This window comes from Trifolium pratense, linkage group LG3, assembly GCF_020283565.1.
Source record: "Trifolium pratense cultivar HEN17-A07 linkage group LG3, ARS_RC_1.1, whole genome shotgun sequence".
Taxonomy (NCBI): Eukaryota; Viridiplantae; Streptophyta; class Magnoliopsida; order Fabales; family Fabaceae; genus Trifolium; species Trifolium pratense.
Genome location: NC_060061.1, coordinates 43,237,902 through 43,258,914, shown reverse-complemented (window position 1 = coordinate 43,258,914; position 21,013 = coordinate 43,237,902). Strand labels below are relative to the sequence as shown.

At 33.3% G+C, this 21,013-nt stretch overlaps 1 long non-coding RNA gene and 1 pseudogene across 1 annotated transcript; both read right to left on the bottom strand.

Moving 5' to 3' along the window:
• Positions 1–3,998: 3,998 nt before the first annotated feature.
• LOC123912919 lies at positions 3,999–5,288 on the bottom strand. Its single transcript, XR_006811485.1, has 4 exons — positions 5,177–5,288; positions 4,998–5,092; positions 4,730–4,832; positions 3,999–4,191 (listed from the first exon to the last, which is right to left on the bottom strand). It is a non-coding gene; the product is annotated as an uncharacterized LOC123912919 (long non-coding RNA).
• Positions 5,289–5,654: 366 nt separating this feature from the next.
• On the bottom strand, positions 5,655–20,506 carry LOC123915163 (annotated as a pseudogene).
• Positions 20,507–21,013: the final 507 nt, after the last annotated feature.

Sequence of the window (21,013 nt, the reverse complement as noted above, 5' to 3'; positions counted from 1 at the left end):
TGATAAGGACATGATGTTAAGAGGTTACGTTTATCAATCAACAACCATGAAATGAACCATCCACAATCTCATACTATGAATAAAGTATAATGGAAAAAATTAGTCAAATAAAATTGATGTATTTAGCCAAATTTTTAATCACATTTATTAATTTTTTTAATCAATTTTCCCCTTATATTTTGAGACTGAGGGAATACCAAAAAGATATCGACAAAAATGTGAAAATAATCAAATTCATTCTTGTTGCTCACAAAGTTATTTGGAGATAAAAGTTAGAATGAAGTTCACACCATTGATTATGAAACCATGAAGATATAAGAGACATGAAATCAAAATTTACGAATAATTTTTATTTAGAGATGAAAGTTGGAATGAAGTTCACACCATTAATTATGAAACCATGAAGATATGAGAACATGAAAGCGAAATTTACGAATAATATTAAGACAATTGGACCAATAGTTTTTTTTACCTCCAAAAGGGCAAACTTGAATAGTGAAAAGAGAAGTCACATTCAAATCAAAATTTAGTCCAACTTTATTAAAAAGAAATACTAGGTTAGAATTGGCTCAAATACTATTACACACATAATATCTTTAGTTATCAAATGATGTGTTCATTGATGATATGGCGGACACATGCAGGACCGTATTTGAGACAGGGTGAAATCGGCGACCTTGCTAGGTCTATAAAAATATGTTTAAAATTTAGTTCTCAAAATAATTTTTTTTAGGGGATTATTAAGCCCAACAAAAAAAATATACTAAAATTCTTATTTTTGTCTATTGCTTTTTATTCTTTCTTGCTGAACGTATAACTGTATATCAAGTATCAAATAGGAATTGTTGTACAAGTACAATAATATTTGATATAGATGCTAATTGATATATGTAAGTATCAATGATCAAATTCTCTCTCTGCGATGTATCCTTTAATAATATCAAGTATCAGATTCTCTGTCAAACTACCTTAATTTGTACTACTTTCTCATCAATGCATGTCTGCATTTTTGTTCGCCTCGCAATCTCACTGCATATCGACACACACTCATTGTCTTTCTCTATTTTTCTCTCTCACTACAAGAATACATGATTTTTTTGACAGATTTAATATTAACTTACTGGACGTTTTGGCCACCAGTAAGTTTGTGACCACCTAAGCCACCGCAAACTGGAAAAAAAAAACGGCCACAAAATAAAAAAATGTTATTTCTGGAACGAATTACCCACTTACCGACGGCCTAAACCGCCGCAAAAAACAAGCTTACGGGTCTTGAAAATTGTTCCAGCACCTAGCGACGACCTTGGCCGCCGGTAAGTGAAGCTAATTAAGAAAGAAAAAACCATTAGATCACACGTTGCAGGATGTTGATTCCTTCCCATTCATTTCATTCCTTCCATCTCATTTCATTTACACAATTTTAATCTCTCTCTACAATTTTCTCCAACATCTCTCTAAGTTTTTTTCTCCAATTTTTTTCTAGTGTTGGTTCTTCATCATCCTACCTTTGGTCTTAACTCTTGTAAGTATTTTTTAGTGTTTATATTATACAATGTTAGAGTTTATCATATTATACTTATATTTAGAAGTTATTGTGTATTTATGCTAATAGTTATATTTTTAATTAAAATAAATAATTTTTTGGAATAGCTTTTCAATGTCTCCACAATGATTAGAGAAGAAGTACGTGTTATTATACACTCAATTGCAAGAAATTTTTTAGTATTGATTCAATTTGTGAATTTTTGTTTCAATTGATTTTATTGTTAGTTTTGTAATATTTTTTGGTGGTTTTTGATTTTGCAGAGTGAGATTGCTAAATAGATGCATCTTGAGTTCAGTACTCTAAAGAAAATCACTGTTGCTGTTCGTTCACCATTTGATATTGAAAATGGTTTTGATGAAATTGAAGCTCCAAATGGACCAATTTTGAAGAAATCTAAGCCAAGGTTGTGTGCTAAGAAACTTGCTGGTATCTCAGTGTCATTGTTTCCTTAATTTGAGTAAAAACCAATGATATGCAACATAATTAAAATAAATAATTTTTTTAAAACAATAAATATATAATTTTGCGGCGGTCTTGGCTGCTGGTAAGTTGACAAAAAACGTGTCAGACTGTCTCTTTACTTTGTGGAGGTCCTGACCGCCGGTAAGTGTTACGTCACGTTTTAATGATGATACAATTTTGGCCCTACGTTTTTCATACTATAATTATTAGATTCGTCCTTATGTCATCAAAATCTTAGTAACAGTCCTTACCACATGTAACCTTGACTAAGATGACAATAATGTGACATTTAAGATGATAAATCTGAAAATTAAAAAATAAATCATGAAAACATGAATATAAAGTTTCAACCCTATGTCCTTTCCTTGCTAAAGAACCAACCAACATGATAATTATGCTATATACCGAAAACTCAGAATAATATACAGGGTATAATTGATAAATTATACCTTAAACAATCAAAACAACACTTAAATAGAAACAAAAAAATCTATTAAACGACATTTAAAAAGGAACGGAAAGAGTAACTATAAACAATAAAATAAAAAAATAAAAAACACATAATGGAACTTTGGATTATTTCGTAACACAGTTACAAATCTTAGCAGTTCAATTTTAAATTCAATAGTCAACAAATTTTAGTTATTATAATGACTATATAATTTAAGCCTTTTGATTTCAAATTAACGACCGAGATCACCTACATTACATTGTAGAATTGCGTAAATCTACTATTGTTTGTAGGCAATCAAGGTCGATGAAACAAAATATCTAGTTATTCATTCTACTTTCCAAATAGAGGCCAGTGTCATCTTTCTACAAAGACTTCAATTTGTTTGGAAGAAACCTCATAGTCTTTGGCATTTTATGATATTTCCAATTTCCACAACTCATTTTAATTTCGAATTTTCATCTTGAAGTTTAGTTTTGTAATTTTGCAATAATGGAGGACAACGACATAATAGTTCAGAGTTTTGTTTGGGGTTGCATTTTTAGCTTTGTGATTCACATGTGAGTTCTTTTTTTTTTTTGGTTACAACATGTGAGTTCTTGTTATATCTCCATATTTTAAATGTAGAATTCTTAACCACACATTCCTTAGGTGGTTCAACGAATTTTAAATAGATTTTTGAGTCTTGCTTCTATTTTATTATTATTATTATTATTATTATTATTATAAATTTTTGAGTCTTGGTTAAACTAGAAGAGATTCGCGCTATCTCAGTACTTTGATTCTTACTTCTATTTTATTATTACAGAAAAATACCGAAGTTATTATAATAGGATTAATTATTTATGAAAAAATTATAGTAGTGACTTTTAAGATTAATCTATGCAAGTTTGGTAATTTTTAATCCATATTAGGTAAAAAGTTAACCAAAAACACATGCAGACTTTTCAATCAAATTAGGTGAAAGAAAAAATAAACTAACAATCCTACACTGCTACACACTATGTCAATCATTGAAAAACTTAACCAAAATGGATGACATAATAGACCAATGCCCCACTAGTTTATTTGTGTTTTTTTTTTCCTTTCAATCATGGAAAAATGAAAACAAACAATCTATGTCAAATTTATCCATAACTATTCCAGCAGCAACAGCAAGTAACTCATCAACTGAAATCTGAGGAGGTGGAGAATCCCAAAGTTTCAAAGAATGATCAAATGACCCCATATATTTAGCAAGAGTAAACTACCAAATTAGTCCCTGACTCTGTAATACATTTTCAAATAGGTCTCTGACTTTATGAATATTTCAAAAAGATCTGTGCCTCTATTAAATCAACAATCCAACCCCAAAATGATTTTAGGGGTAAAAAGTAGTGCCCTAAATGTCAAATAGAAGTGTAAAAGATAACTATACCTTTAATATGTCAACTGCAGAAACGGCATTGTGATGCAGATTATGAATTTATGAACCAAACTTTACAAGAAACAATAACAACAGTTCATTTGTAAAGACAGAAAGAGATATTCTTCCTCGGATCAATATGTCTTCTAGCAATGCAATCAGCGGAAAAATTTGACGGAGACTTCCTGAAAACATATCTATGTTCTGTCTAGAACTATTTGAAGTCCAATATTTTCATTTGCTATCTTCGGTACAATTATCTGGCGTAATGTTATTCTGGCGTCAATTTTACAGAAGCGACCAAGCTGCTTCTGTTCTTGTATTATCCTGAATCATTTGGAAACATTAACAAAAAGGTTAAGTGGACTATACCAAGTTAATTACAACTATTTATACTTATATATGAACAAAAGAAACCTTCAGCCACTAAAGTATGATCAAATTATAGTTGATCTATTAACGGATTTCACCAGAGTATTATTAGGGGAAAAGTAAACTGGCTCAACAAATTTAACACTTCACATCCAATGTCTAATGGGTTTACGAAGTGTGTCAGCTCAGTGATAAGAGTTTGACTTTGTAACTTCAAGTGATGAAATTCAAATCTCCTCGGAAACAGTTGTAAACTAGTCATCAGTGTGACTTTAATAAATACTAATTTGCCCTACTCGGGTTTCTTTTTTTTAAAAAAAATGTCTGATGGAAGGAACAAGGAGTCCTTTGAAACATAGAACATCAATGTAAATCGATGGAACAAAAAGATAAAAGCAAAACAAACAAATTCCCAAATCCATTCCCACCATCCCAGAAACGAGAGGAAGGTGAGAGGACACAACTTAAAAACTACAAAACATCAAATGTTTACCTCTGATGATCCTTCGAACGCCTAATAAATTCATCTTGAATTTCACATCCCTGGTAAGATGCTAGCACTGGTCTTATATAGGCTGGACTACTACCGGAAACAACTGCACAAAGAGAATGGAGACAATGAAATTTTGGCATGTAGAGAAAGTCCACAATAATTTCAAACACAAACTCCTTGTTGAACAGATCCTGTGCGAGAGCTTACGTTCAAGAAATGGTATTAAAACCAAAAGAGCCGCGTCATCTACATCAGTTCATTGTTATACCTTAATAGGGACGCATTTATGAGGTTGAAAGCAACCTTCTAAAGCATGACCACTCAAAAAACTTTTGCTGGATTTCTGTTTAGCTTTGAGAGATCCTGCCAAGTAAAGTGAACAAAATGAGAACATATGAAACACCACTATAGTTCTAGAGTTTTGCCTTTAAATGATTAATTTAGTACCACACAGCTTGATATCACCAGTCTACTGCACCACCGCCTGATATTGTTGAATGAATGTGATGATGTTGTACTCATTTTGCTTGAGAAACAGGTGAAAGAGATCACAAAACACTTCTAACTGGTATGATTCTTTTGACCCTCTTAACAACTGCCTCAACAAAAGGCATGTCCAATGTGTTATTCCAGCACAAAGTTATTACAATACAATGGTCATTATTTTCTAGAACGCAAGAATTTTAAACAATTCTTCATTTGAAGGATCGAACACTTTCTATAAAAAAAAAAAAAAAAAAAACTATATGGAATGTATAATTAGAAAGTGGGTGAAAAGTTTCATAATGATTGAATGAGAAGGTAATAGTTCTTTGATATTGGGAATGTAATCGATAGAATGATATTGGGAATATTATTGATACATCATCAGCAAGTAACTTAAAGAAATAGATACAGGAATACAATTACATACACTTGGGTCTAATTACTTGGTCCTCCTGCGTTTAATATAGACATGTTTAATAGGAGGTCTACTAAAAGAAAGTTGTTCCTCTTCTTTGCGAGAATAAGAAGGTTGTTCCTGGTCATATTCATTGTTAGAGCTTCTCGCTTCACCTTCAATGGATCTAGTCTGTAACTCATCAATATCCTTTTTCAAATGCCAATCAGATTCAGCAAAGTCTTGAGCCTTGGACTTCAATTTTAAATCAACAATTTTACTACCACCATCCATCTCCAACTCACGTTCATAGATATATAGAGGTGAGACCCCACACCCCTTTATCCACTCTGTTGACCACCGCAATTTTTCCTCGTTATCTTGAACTATGAATTGAAATGATAGGTTGCAAAAATCATAACTTCCACTTTCTTGTTTGTTGCAAACATGCCAACATATCAATGCATGATCTGAAATTAATGTCCCATGATAATTGTGACTAATACGGCATCTGTCGACTTCTTTGTCATGTTCAAAGATAATACAATGAAGGTCATAGTTGTTCGAATTGAAGCCCTCAGAAAGAATGATGCAAAATATGAAGGCATCCAAGTCAGATTTTGGAATAGGAGAAATTGTTATTGAAGCCTCCATTTTCTGAAAATCAAACATGCAAGGAACTTGTGCTCCTGGCAAGAACAAGAAACCCTCAATACCATCTATAAAGCGGGTTTGTATCATGTTCTCAATAATTGACTGTTGAGTGAAGTCTGTGTCCAGGTAAGTGCAATTGTCCAGGTAAGTGCAATTAACGGCACTCAAATATAGCACGGATGGCGGAAGCTCTGTTAGAGACACAAGTTTCTTACAATCATCTAATTCAAGCCATTTTAGCATTGAATGGTTTTGGATGTTGTCAGGGAGACATTCTAAGTTGCAACACCTTTTCAATTTTAGCTGGTTTAAAGACTGTAAGCCATCAAGGATGAACTGCAGACTCAATGCATCGATTTCTGAGCACCCAGAAAGGTCTAGTTCTGTAACAGACCCCAGTCCATGATCATTTGATAACTTATTCCCAACAATGTTAAGCTTGTTACATTCACTTAGATCAAGAAAAACAAGTTTGCTATTTCTCCAAATTGATGAAGACAATTCATGTATAGCGGTGCCACATAAGTACAAATGTGTCATTTCCTCCGATGTCACCGAAAATTCCGTGAGAGATGAACAAACAGTGAGAAAAAGTTTACGGAGAGATGTTGAATGAATGTTGGTTTTAAGGCTTTGAAGCTTTATGCAACCTCCTAAATCTAGCTCTCCAAGGCGGGGGAGAGATAAAATGGATGGATGGAGCTGACACAAACTTTCACATTCGTTGAGATATATATATTGAAGATTTGTAGCCCGAGATAAGTCTGGGATCTCAATCAGATCTTTGGAGAAGCTAAACACAATTGAAATTAAATTCACAAGATTCTGCAACAAGAAATAAACATGGCATTGCAGAGAGACCATTAAATTCATAATCATGCATGAGTATTGATTAATAGATAAACTAAAAATACTTAAGGATAAATCGAGCGTGCCATCCTAGCTTAGGTGCAATTTTGTGAAAAAGCATTAAACTTTCTATTGTGCCTCTACAAGTTAACAAGCATATTGAAACACATTTGTACCTGAACTCCATCCCATAGCTTTTTAAGCTTGCTATTACGCATGTCAAGCTGTACAAGCATTTCAGCACAAAAGGTTGATGGCAAATACTCAAGGCAGTATCCTTCCCAACAAAGGTACCTCAGTTTATCCGAAAGCCACTCAAGACCATCGGGAAAGTACACATTGCATGTACTCCCATCAGATGCATTATAGATTTTAAGATATCTTAAGTTTGTCATCTTTCTAAAGGAATCAGACTTTAAGTAAAGATCCTCAACTTCTGTGCTATCAAATGTTATAACTTCCACAGCTTCAGTTCCCTAATAAACAAAAGTTAGAATAATAGTTAGGAAATGATGCCATATATACTTAGCTTGTTATATTTCATAACTAACCACGTACATGTGTTTTCATATAGAAGTAAATGCATTTTCTACTTACCTTGTTTTTTTTTAATACATCAGATATTTCTTCAGCTTTCCACAATCGACTTCGTTTTCCAGGATCAATAGATTCTTGATTAACAATATCCCGTCCCATTTCTTGTAACAAATCATGCATTTCTATACTATCAATTTCCCACCCGGAAACCCAAATTGGTTTTAGTTGTATGAGAGCTTTATCGAGAAGGACTTCTATCCCAATTATTGCAAAGAACTCACAAGCTTCCAATAGACTTATTACGAAATCTTTATTTTCTCCTCTCAAAAAACATGCAATATCTAGAAAAATGGCCTTTTGAAAACAATCTAAGTCATCATAACTCAATTTTAACACACTAAAAATTTTCCCATTGGGAATCTTTTGGAGCTTTTTCAATTCACTTTCCCATGCTTCTTTGCCTCTTAAACTGAGATTTGCACCTAAAACTTTTAAAGCCAGAGGATTTCCGTGGCAATAGGCAATTACACTTTCTGATAGATCTTCATATCCAATTTTAGGATGTTTTTCTCCAAAGACAGTCAAACTGAATAGCTGAAGAGAATCATGTTTGCTCAATTCCTTAACCTCATATATTTCACATTTACTGAACCTGCTTAATATTTGCTTATCTCTAGTTGTAATAATGACCCTACTACCCGGTCCCAGCCCATCAATTTTAAGGATAAGATCTTCTATTTGCTCTACGGTTTCCACGTTATCCAACACAATGAAAACTTTTTTACGTGCAATCCTTCTCACAGAGAAAGGGGCTTCTAAGTAGGGTGCATCAGAACGAAGATTTTCTTCCTCTAACAGTGTAGAAATAAATTTATTGTGTACAACATTAAGTCCATACTTGTTTGATTCATCCGTTACATTGAGGAAGCAACTGCCTTCAAATTGGGAATAGTGTTTAGCATATAAAGCCTTAGCAAGGGTGGTCTTTCCTATGCCACCCATCCCCCATATTCCAAGGACTCTAAATTCATTTGACCCATCCTCTGACAATGTAGGAAAAAATTTATTGTGTACAACATTAAGTCCATAGATGTTTGATTCATCCATTTCATTGAGTAAGGAAAGGCGTTCTTTGATCATAACAATAGTATTTATAGCTTTAGCAAAGGATTTCATTCCTGAGCCAACCATGCGCCGTTTTCCAAGGACACTAACATCATTTGACCCAATTTTCAGTATTGATTCAATTTGTTCAAAATTCTTCTCAATTCCAACAAGCCCCTTAATTTCATATTGGTATCTAAGGTTCAGTTTCCGCAAAACATCTTTGACAATCTCCTTAATGAAGATTGATTCATTCCTAGCATATGAAAAAGGGGAACAAGGTTTTATAAGTCTATCAAATACGGTACGTGAAAAATATATCTATATGATTAGTATATAAAATGTATGGTGAACAATGTTCCCCTCTTAATATTCACTGAATATGGTGGCAGTGGCTTAGTAGTTAGTAGAACAGGGAAGAAACAAAAATTAAGTTTGAGGAAATATAAAACCAAAGACGAAAAAGATAATTATTGTCTATTTTATTCTAGGAAGTGAAATCCTAAATTGAAATTCGAAAAAATTAAATAAAATATGCTAGCTAAATGTTATGATGCACGTATTATTAATACTAAGAGTTCAGAAGTACAAATATAACCCAACAGATGGTTATTTCATATTTTGAAAACTGTGATAAATGTATGCAGGTTACAACTACAAGCATATATGATGATTTAGATCATTAGGTCCGTGCACAAATCGTGAATATTATTATAACGGATACGAATTTTACAAAATTCACCGTTTGATTGAAATTTTATATCATATAAATCATCCATAATTTTTTTTTAAAGAAATTGAAAATCATTTGGGCATCTAGTGTCAACAGATCATGTCTCTAAAATGATATGATATATAGATTTTATTTTAAATGATAGTTTACCTTATGTCACTTTACATTTTTAGTCTTCATGATTGTATTTAAAGGCATTGTGTCTCATCTGAAAAGAAATATTCTTCTCTCAAAAACTCTCAATTTCTCTTTACATAATTTCTCTTTTGTGACGGATTCTATTCTAGTTCATTAGAATCCATACTCTTGAGACATAGTTTTATTGGTTCCTCACTAGAATAACCTTATGATTATTATTATGAGACATCTAGTAATAAATGGATTTTGATAACTAATATGGTTAAGTAGAGGCTAGACACATTACTATTACTTAATGACTTAGAAATAAGCATGAAGGCCATAATGAGATACAAAGTAAACTTTAACTAAAGTGAAATGAATTAAACCAACATAGACATAAGAACAACTTATCCGCCATTTCATATGTTTACATTGTTGACAAACACCACGAGGTTTAGTTTTGCTCACAGATGACATGACACCACATGTCACAGGCATTAGATTGTAGTTGAATGAATCATTATTTTAACATCTTTTTAACTTTGATCTAAAAACATGTTCAATTAATTTTCTTTTAACTTTTGAAACCCTAAAATGTTATTTGGTTACCTTTATGCTCGTAAGCTTAAAATCTATCTATTTTGTGTGTTGAATGAAATAAGTTCCCTTGAACAATCTTTGTGGGGACGATCTCATTCTTATCATTTGCTATAAGTTTTGACTTTGACGGTCTATACTTGCACATGTTTTTACAACAAGGGTCTACGGTCCATTTTCTTCAAGGCTTTGCTATATGAGGAGATTGATATGACCAGGGTATTTTCCAAAGATGCACTACTGGAGATGGAGAAATGTTATTTGAAAAACTTTTTTAGACGATGTTTTGACAACTTTCTCTGTCATACTCACATTATATCCTTATTCTCTCTCTTCATTTTTCTCTCTCCATTATTTTTGTCCAATAAGAAAAGAGGAAAAGAAAAGTTGTCCCAAAGTTGTCTAAAAAAGTTGTTCAAATAACATTCAATGTATCCGAGAAGGAGATGTGTTTGAGCAGTTAACATCGTTACCATGAGGGTGTAGAAGAGTATATCAAGTTTAAACGCTTGATAGCCCATGTTGGAGCAGGATTTCCTCCAGTTACAGCACCCTGCTGTAACTGATTTTGGCCATCCGATCTCTGATCGACGGCTGAGATCATTTTACAGTATAAAACTGTATTTTAAATCCGAACCGTCAGATCTCAAATCAATGACCACGATTGATTAATGCGTGTAACCGCGTCATTATTGGACAACAGTAAATTTGGATCCGCCCATGTTCCAGATGCACAGTACATTTCACGTACACATTTAATGAATCTCGCATGTGTGGTTTAGGGGGAGGTCCAGGAGTGGGGTTCACAGCCCAAAGTTAATGGATCCGAGTCAAACCCTATGGGTCGCAGCAGAAACAGTGACTCAGTTATGATCCATGGATCTAAAGAAGCACATGAGAAAGGGGGAACCAGATGCAACCCTAAACCAGCGACTCGACCTAAATAGAGAAGTCAGGGTCCACGAGATAGAGGGATACATCATCTCTCATCTCAGGAGATCACCGACCGCAAGCAGAAGGGGTTGTGTTTCCGATTGAGGGATATATGATAATCTTCTTACATGTTGAACATGCGGCTATTTTGCCTAGGACGATGATCAACAGAGGAAGTATTCTAGTTACTAAAGTTATGCTCAAATGGATGGACTTGCCTCCTAAGCATGACACTTGGGAATTGCTATTGTTGAATTTTTTATTGTTGCTCATGTCATAGTTCCTGGGACAACTTACTTGAGATAAATCCTTCTTGAGAAACACTTGTCACCAAGACAATTTCTGCCAGTTCTAAACCTGTTTGCTTCTATAGGGTTGCCTCTCTTTACCTTCGTAGCTTAAAATCAAAGAAGTAGTAGAACAACGGCCGAAGCAATGAAAAGAGAGGCAAAGAGAAAACAGGTTTAGAACTGGCGGAAATTAGGTAAACCTGTTTTCTAAACCTGTATAATAACCCTGGTTTAATTTATTTCCAGGGTTAATTTTGTAACAAGCCATGCACATCATACTAAGTAGTTTGTTGAGTTTACATGGAATTTTGGAAACATACAAGACATGACATGAAGAAAGCTGGATAGCTCATTTTATTTACCTGTAATTTTCAGAGTCCCAACCTACTAAATTAGCTGCCTCAGTGAGAGCATCTTTCCACTTCTGCAACGTGCCAATATTGTGCTTCAAATCTTGCTTATGTTTTGCAAAGGCTTGCTTGTAACTCCCGGTCTGCTTCCTCACATGTGATGGATCTATGTTGTAAAAAACAGGTATCACAATCTGTTCCTTATATTTCTTGCATTCTAGAATCTTTTTTAGCTCATTCAAGCACCATTTTGAGGTAGCATAGTTTTCTGAGAAGATGATAATAGATGCATGTGACTCTTCAATGGCTTTGATGAGTGCTGGAGATATCTCGTCTCCTTTTTCAAGTTCATTGTTGTCTATAAAGGTTGCAACTTTCTTTCGACTCAGAGCATCATAAAGATGGCTTGTGAAGTTTCTGCGAGTATCCTCACCTCTAAAGCTAAGAAAAACGTCATATTTTTTCGAAGACACGACTGAAGAAGAAGATATAGAGGAAAAAGCACTGCTCATTTTCTGCTTAGCGATTACGAATTCCAAGTGCCTACATTAAAAAATAAAAAATAGTTAATGTTTAAATATGTTCTTGATAGTGATACTTGTTTTCAGTGATACTTTTGACCGGCATTCGTTCTCATATTGGGATTTATAAATCTGATTGACATGAGATCAAGCATATCAAAGTTCACATATTGCGCATCTATGGATTGAATAAATAAACAGCACATGTGATTTTAAGCCGTCTGTGATCCTAAAAGATAGCCAGTCAACTTGATCATAAAAAACTCGGTAAATTAATAGACATTAAATATCTAATGACATGAATTAATAAAGAATCTTAACTTAGAATAACTGAAAAGCAACCTAGATAAAAAAAAAAGCTCGAGTTCAATTCAAGCAAAAAGGGTAAACATGTAGTCTACATATAAAATTACAGGCATCTATGGATTGAATAAATAAACAGCACATGTGATTTTAAGCCGTCTGTGATCCTAAAAGATAGCCAGTCAACTTGATCATAAAAAACTCGGTAAATTAATAGACATTAAATATCTAATGACATGAATTAATAAAGAATCTTAACTTAGAATAACTGAAAAGCAACCTAGATAAAAAAAAAAGCTCGAGTTCAATTCAAGCAAAAAGGGTAAACATGTAGTCTACATATAAAATTAGCACAAATAGCCTAACAGTGTGTAATTATACAATAAGTTCAATTGCCTCAAAAAATTCAAGTTGAGTATTCTTTGTTTTTCCTACACAACAAGTGGCATTTTTGTAAACAACTTACAGGCAACACAGGTTGATAACTATGCAGTATATGTTCCAAACACTGCAACTACGAAAAAAGATAGATGGTATACAATTATGACCCAGTGATTGAGAATAATGAGTGCTTCAAAGAGTAAGATACATAACATAGCATTGAGTAACTAAGTGGCTAATGAGCTCTCCCTACGACGAATCATTCGGAAGAACCCGAGTTCGATTGAGGAACAATTTTTGTCCTTAATCATTTCTCTGTCAGGAAAAATGGGGCATAAATAAGAAGTGGTCAAATTAGTGAGATATTATTTGAAAGAATCTTGTGTTATATTTGTGCTAATAGGGGTTAAATTAAGAGTGATATTCCATTTTGGTAAGTGAAATTTTAGGGTGAAGTTAGATTAATTTCTAAGAACTATAAGGTCATTCTAGTTTTGAGTTTTAGTAAATAAATATGAAGACTAATTAATTTGACATGCATAAATAATTCTTGAGGAAAAATTTGTTCTTCGTTACTCAATTTGATGACTAATTTGAAATATTTTACAACACAAGGTATATTGTTTTCAAATTCAAGGATCAACTTGCCAATTACCTTCTGTCACAAAAAAAAACTTGCCAATTACCTAAACTTCCTATAATTTCAGAAACTAACTTAGATATTCACTAGTTAAACTAAAATTTAGAAGAAAAAGATCATACCAAAGTTAGAATCCAGTTTCTTGCGATAGACGAGAAAAAGAGTGTACAGTCACAGTCCCAGGGCTTAGCTTCTGCTGAAATAAATTTTGGGGAGATTTAAATAAATGAAGGATGTGCTTCAAGGAAGTTTCGTTTTACATTATAAATGGCTTCAGTGTGAATATGTAGCCAGATGCATAGTCTATAGTGTGAATAGAAAAACATTGATGCATATAGTGTAAATCTAAGTTACTATAATAAATTAAATAGTTGTTCCATTGAGGCTTCATTGCAGATTATAATAACATAAATATATATAAATAACAATAACAATATTGACTTTGTGTTCTTATCTACTTTCTATCAAAAAATTAAAATATAGCAATTATACAAAGAAAGATGCATTAGAGATAGTGACCCTTTGTCAATATGTGGTCAGATGCATAAATAAATATGGAAGAAGCCGGCAGAATAACAAATGGCTAAAAGAGGATATATAGAAAAACATTGATGCATATATAGTGTAAATCTAATTTCCTATATTAAATTAAATAGTTGTTACATAAAGTTCCATTTCTTTCTAACCTTAATTGCAGTTTTCATCTCCTTATTTTCTTAATTTTTGGATTTTAGTCCCCCATTATTTCTAATTTTACAATTTAGGTTCCTTTATTCTTTACAATTTCTGAAATTAGATTTTGCCTTAAACTGTGGTGTTCAATTTATTATTCTTAGTCCAATGTAAGTATCTCCCTTCATGACCCAACCGAACCACCATTTAGAAACTTCTCTTTAGATCCATTTTCATTCTACCCAAGAAAGTAGACAGTATGAATCAACTCAATTCCCATAAAATAGCATTCGTGCTACAAAGCATATATAAAGTGGAAGATGTTTGAAGAAAGAGGCCTTAAAGTACCAAGAAATACAAACAGGATTACATTAATTAATACCAACAAACACACAACACAAAACAAACAACTGAATTAAGTTAGGAAATTTTCTGCAATGGTGAAAGTAAAAAGCAACGCACCACTGCACTTCGGAATTTGAAAGATGAATTTATTACCAGCAGAGCTTGATATCACCAGTCTATTGCATCAACGGATATTTCTGAGTGAATGTAATGGATATTTCTGAGACTACGAAACATTTCTTACTTGTATTATTCTTTTGATCCTCTTAACAAGCGCCTCAACAAAATACCTGTCCAATTTGTTGTTCCAGCACAAAGTTATTGCAATACATTGAGCATTATTTTCTAGAATCAGGAGAATTGTAAAAGAATTATTCATTTGAAGGATTAAACTCTTTCTATAAAAATAAATAAATAAATAAATAAACTACTATGGAATCTATAATTAGAAAATGTGTGAAAAGTTTCATACCAATTGAACAAGAAGGTTGTTCCTCTTCTTTGTGAGAATGAGAAGGTTGTTCTTGGTCATCTTCATTTTCATTGTTAGAACTTCTGACTTCACCTCCAGTTGCTCTAGGCTGTAACTCATCAATATCATTTTCCAAACGCAAATCAAACTCATCAAAGTCTTGAGCACTGGATTTTAATTTACCAATTTCCTTACTAATGATACTACTGCCATCCAGCGCCAACTCACATGCTACAGCATATACAGGTAAGACCCCACACCCCTTTATCCCGTCTGTTGACCACCAATATTGTTCATTGAGACCTTGAAGTATGAATTTAAATGATAACTTGCAATCATAACTTCCACTTTCCTGTCCGTTGTCCCAAGATAATTGTGATTAATACGACGTCTGTCTACTTCTTTGCCATGTTCAAAGATGGTACAATGAAGGGAATGGTGATAAACATTGAAGCCCTCAGAAAGAATGATGCAAAATATGAAACCATGCAAGTCGGATTTTGGAATAGGAGGAATACTAATTGAAGCCTCTGTTGTTTGAAAATCAAATTTGGAAGGAACTTGTGCTCCTGGCAAGAAAGAGAAATCATCAACACCTTCATCTGCATCATAACTGTATTCAGAGAAGATTACTAACATGTTCTCAAGCAATGAATGTTGAGAAGAATCTGTGTCCAGGTAAGTGCAATTAACGGCTTTCAAATATAGCAGGGATGGCAGAAGTTCTGTTAGAGACACAAGTTTTCTGCAATCATCTAACACAAACCATTCAAGCATTGAATGGTTTTGGATGTTCCCAGGGAGACCTTCTAAGTTGCAACACTCTTTCAATGTTAGCCGTATTAAAGACTGCATGCCATCAAGGATGAACCATAGACTCAATGCATTGATTTTTGTGCACCCAAAAAGGTCTAGTTCTGTAACAAACCCCAGTCCATAATCATTTGATAAATTCCTCCCAACAATGTTAAGCTTGCTACATCCAGTTAGGTAAAGAAAAGTAAGTTTGCTATTACTCCAAATTGATGAAAACAGTTCATTTATAGCAGTGCCACGTAAGGACAAATGTGTCATTTCCACCGAAGTCACCGAAAATTCCGTGAGAGATGAACAACCATCGAGTGATAGTTCGCGGAGAGATTTTGAATGAATGTTGGTTCTAAGGGTTTCAATCTTTATGCAACCTCTTAAATCAAGATGTTTAAGTCGGGGGAGAGATAAAACAGATGGATGGAGCTGACACAAGCTTTCACATTCACAGAGAAACACCGTTGCAAGATTTGTGGCCCTAGATAAGTCTGGGATCTCAATTAGATCTCTGGAGTATTCAAGCATAATTGACTTTAAATTCACAAGATTCTGCAACAACAAATAAACACGGCATTGCAGAGAAACCATCAAATTTGAAATCATGCATGAGTATTGATTAAAAGAGAAAATAAACCTAATTAAGCATAAATAGAGGTGTGCCATCCTAGCTTTGGCGCAATTTTGTGAATGAGCATCAAACTTTCTATTGTACCTCTACAAATTAACAAGTAAATCAAAACACGTTTGTACCTGAACTCCGTCCCATAGCTTCTTAAGCTTGCTATGAGTCATGCTAAGCTCTATAAGCATTTCAGCACAAAAGGTTGCTGGCAAAGACTCAAGGCAGTATCCATCCCATCGAAGGTACCTCAATTTATCAGAAAGCCACTCAAGACCGTCGGGAAAGTACACATTGCATGTGCTCCCATGAAATGCTTTATATATTTTAAGATATCTCAAGTTTGTCATCTTTCTAAAGGAATCAGACTTTAAGTAAAGATCCTCAACATCCATACCATCAAATGTGATACCTTCCACAGCTTCAGTTCCCTATAAAACAAAAAATTACATTAATAATTCTGAAAGGTTGTCATAAATACTTTGCTTGTTATATTTCATAACCTCATACATGTGTTTTGATATAGAAATAAATGCACTGTCTACTTACCTGGTTTTTTTTTCAATACATCACATATTTCTTCAGCTTTCCACAATCGACTTCGTTTTCCAGGATCTTTAGATTCCTGATTAACAATATCCCGTCCCATTTCTTGTAACAAATCATGCATTTCTATGCCATCAACTGCCGCCTTCAAACGCCATAGCCAAATTAGTTTTAGTTGTATCAGAGCTTTATCTAAAAGGTCTTTTATCCCACTTATTGCAAAGAACTCGGAAGCTTCCAATAGATCTATTACAAAATCTTTATTTTCTCCTCTCAAAAAACATGCAATGTCAATAAATATGGCCTTTTGACAACGATCTAAATCATCATAATTCAATTTTAAGACATCATAAATTTTCCTATTGGGAATGTTTTGGAGCTTTCTCGATTCATTTTCCCATTCTTTTTTCCCTCTTGATCTCAGCTTAGCACCTAAAACTTTTAAAGCCAGAGGATTTCCTTGGCAATAGGAAATTACACTTTCTGAATAGCTGAAGAGAATCATGTCTGTTCAATTCCTTAACCTCATATATTTCACATTTACTGAACTGACTTAATATTTTCTTATCTCTAGTGGTAATAATGACCCTACTACCCGATCCCAACCCATCAATTTTAAGGATAAGATCTTCTATTTGCTCTACGTTTTCCACGTTATCCAACAGAATGAAAACTTTTTTACGTGCAATCCTTCTCACAGAGAAAGGGGTTTCTAAGTAGGGTGCTTCAGGATGAAGATTATCTTCCTCTAACAATGTAGAAATAAATTTATTGTGTACAACATTAAGTCCATACTTGTTTGATTCATCCTTTACATTGAGGAAGCAACGACCTTCGAATTGGGAATGCAGTTTAGCATATAAAGCCTCAGCAAGGGTGGTCTTTCCTATGCCACCCATGCCCCATATTCCAAAGACTCTCACATCATTTGACCCAATATTCAGTTTTGATTCAATTTTTTCCAAATTCTTCTCAATTCCAACAAGCCCCTTAATTTCATATTGGTATCGAAGATTCAGTTTCTGCAAAACATCTTCGACAATGCCCTTAATGAAGTCTGATTCAGTCCTAGAATATGAAAGAGGGGAAGAAAGTTTTACAAGTCTAACACATACAATTGAAGAAAATTATATCTATATGTAGTATAGATATTTTATGGTCAACATGGTGTGGGTGGTTTAGTTGAGCAAAAAAGAAACAAAAATTTGGATTTGAGGAAATGATAAACCAAAGACACAGAAGATAATTAATGTATATTTTTTCACGGCAGTGAAATTCTAAAGCAAAATCTAAAAAATTATGCATTGAATGTATGATGACTTAGATAGTATAGAATTTAAAAATTAAGAGTTCATAGGTAGTTAAGTACAAATATAACCCAACAGATGGATAGTACAGAATTGAAAAATTGTGAGATAAGTGAATGATGACTTAGATAGGTCAGAACAGAAGGATGTCAACTATGGCAAAGCATATCAACTGCCATCGTTCACTTCTCCAAACAATATGGTCTCTTTTACTTTCATGTTCTAAAATTTATGTTCATTTTAAATTGCAAACAAGTAGATGAAAGACTCGTGTAGTGAATAATTGTGATACAGAAAAGATAAAAAGGCAAGCTAGAAAAAATGCATTTTCAGAAAAGAATGGAAACTATTTATTGACATTTTCAAAATTTCTCAAAATTCTATATCTGTTTTAAAAAATCATAAAAGAAAACTGGAATAAAAATATTGGATTTAGTCTTTAATGTAGATTAGTTGAATTGAAAATAAAAACAGGAAATGTCGAAGTAAACGGGTCCCCTGTCATCACAAAACTTGTGTCCTGATTTAACATCCTTATCTTCCGGTTAATTTTACAATCAAATTTGGCCAAGTTACGAAAGCAACACACTATCTTTCACATTTAAAGTCAAATAGATGTGAAGGAGAAGGGGATAAATATGAAGCATACTATCGTGAACTTAGCTTAAAATCATGGTATGAAGTTGTTATTGAGTTTACATATACTTTTTGAAACATACAAATCATGATATGTAGAAAGCAGGATAGTTACTTATATTTACCTGTAATTTTGAAAGTCCCAACCAACTAAACTAGCTGCCTCAGTGAGAGCAGCTTTCCATTTCTGCAACATATCATTATTGTTCTTCGAATCTCGTTGTAACTCCCGGTCTGCTTTCTCATATGTGATGGATCTATGTAGTAAAAAACAGGAATCACAATCTGTTCCTTATATTTCTTGCATTCTAGAATCTTTTTGAGCTCATTCAAACACCATTTTGACGAAGCATAGTTTTGTGAGAAGATGACAATAGATACATGTGACTCCTCAATGGCTTTGATGAGTGTTGGCGAGATCTCATCTCCTTTTTCAAGCTCAATGTTGTCTATAAAGGTTTCAACTTTCTTTTGACTCAGAGCATCATAAAGATGGCTTGCGAAGTTTCTGCGAGTATCCTCACCTCGGAAGCTAAGAAAAACGTCATATTTTTTCGAAGACACCACAGCAGAAGAAGATGATATAGAGGAAAAAGAAATGCTCATTTTCTGCCAGCCGATTACGAATTCCAAGTACCTACATTAAAAAATAAAAAATAGTTAATGTTTAAATGTGTTCTTGATAAATCTGACGGGCATCAGATCAAGCAGTTGAAAATTCACATATTGATCATCTATGGATTAAATAAATAAACAAACAGCACTTGTGATTTCAAACTTTTTTTTTTAACGGCAAATATATTATTAATAATCTCCGGTCTCTGCACAAGACGAACAAAGGCCGGTAAAAATGGAACACCAATGAAATGTGATTCTTGGAAGTTAGTTTTATTTAGATTACTGACATGCTTCTGATGTGTAGAACCTAATGACATTATAAGCCTAATGACATGAATTAATAAAGAATCTTAACTTAGAATAACTGAAAAGAAACCTAGATATAAACTTCAAGCAAAAAGGGTAAACATGTAGTCTACATATAAGTTGAATAGCCTCAAAAAATTCAAAGCAGTTAAAACAAGAAGTGGAAATTAAGCCCATTTTAATTTATCCAGGACATGCTTCAAGTTGAATATTCTGTGTTTTTTTCTACACAACAAGTGGCATTTTTGCAAACAGCTTACATGCAACACTGGTTGATAATTATGCAGTATGTTCCAAACACTGCAGCTACCAAAAAAGATAGATGGCTCAACAATGATTTACTTACAATGAGGTTGAATAATGAATTGTGGGCAAAGTAAAGGCGTTTAAGACGACTAATTTCCGTCGCAATCATGATGTTAAAAGTCCGACGTCGGTTCTAACTCACTCCTCCTAACCACTTGCTTAACTTGTCTGTGTCGTCTGCATTCAGAACTCAGAACAACACCTTGCTTCAAACCCCTCACCACTGTACTGTACCGAACCTAGTGGCTTAAGTCCAGCTTTGTACTCCCTCTGGTCTTGTTTTTACTCCCTCTCCTCTGTGCGGTGCTTGGTAAGTCCAATAAACTAGAGTTTATAATTTTGTTTGATAAAAATATGAAGTGTTTCGTAACGATCTTTTTTAATTTACTTATATTATTTTTTGAGATGCTATTTCAAGTAGTGTATGAGCTTGTAGCTTATAATTTTTTACATTTTTATCATTTTTACCCTTATCATTTTTATTTATTATTTCTTTATTTTTTAAAAATATAATAACTATCTACTAATCGTGTACTTTTATATCATTTTGTACTTACAAGAGCTAAATTTGTCAAACACTTTAATTTTATTCTACTAGCTTTTCAGCTATAAACTATAAGCCATCAGCTATCAGCTAACTTATCGCTTATTTTTACCTAACAGAGTCTATGTACATTAAGAGGTCGATTGTTATAGCTTATTTTAGAAGAAAAAAATCACTTTTAATTATTTTGCATCTGTTTGTTATAGATTTT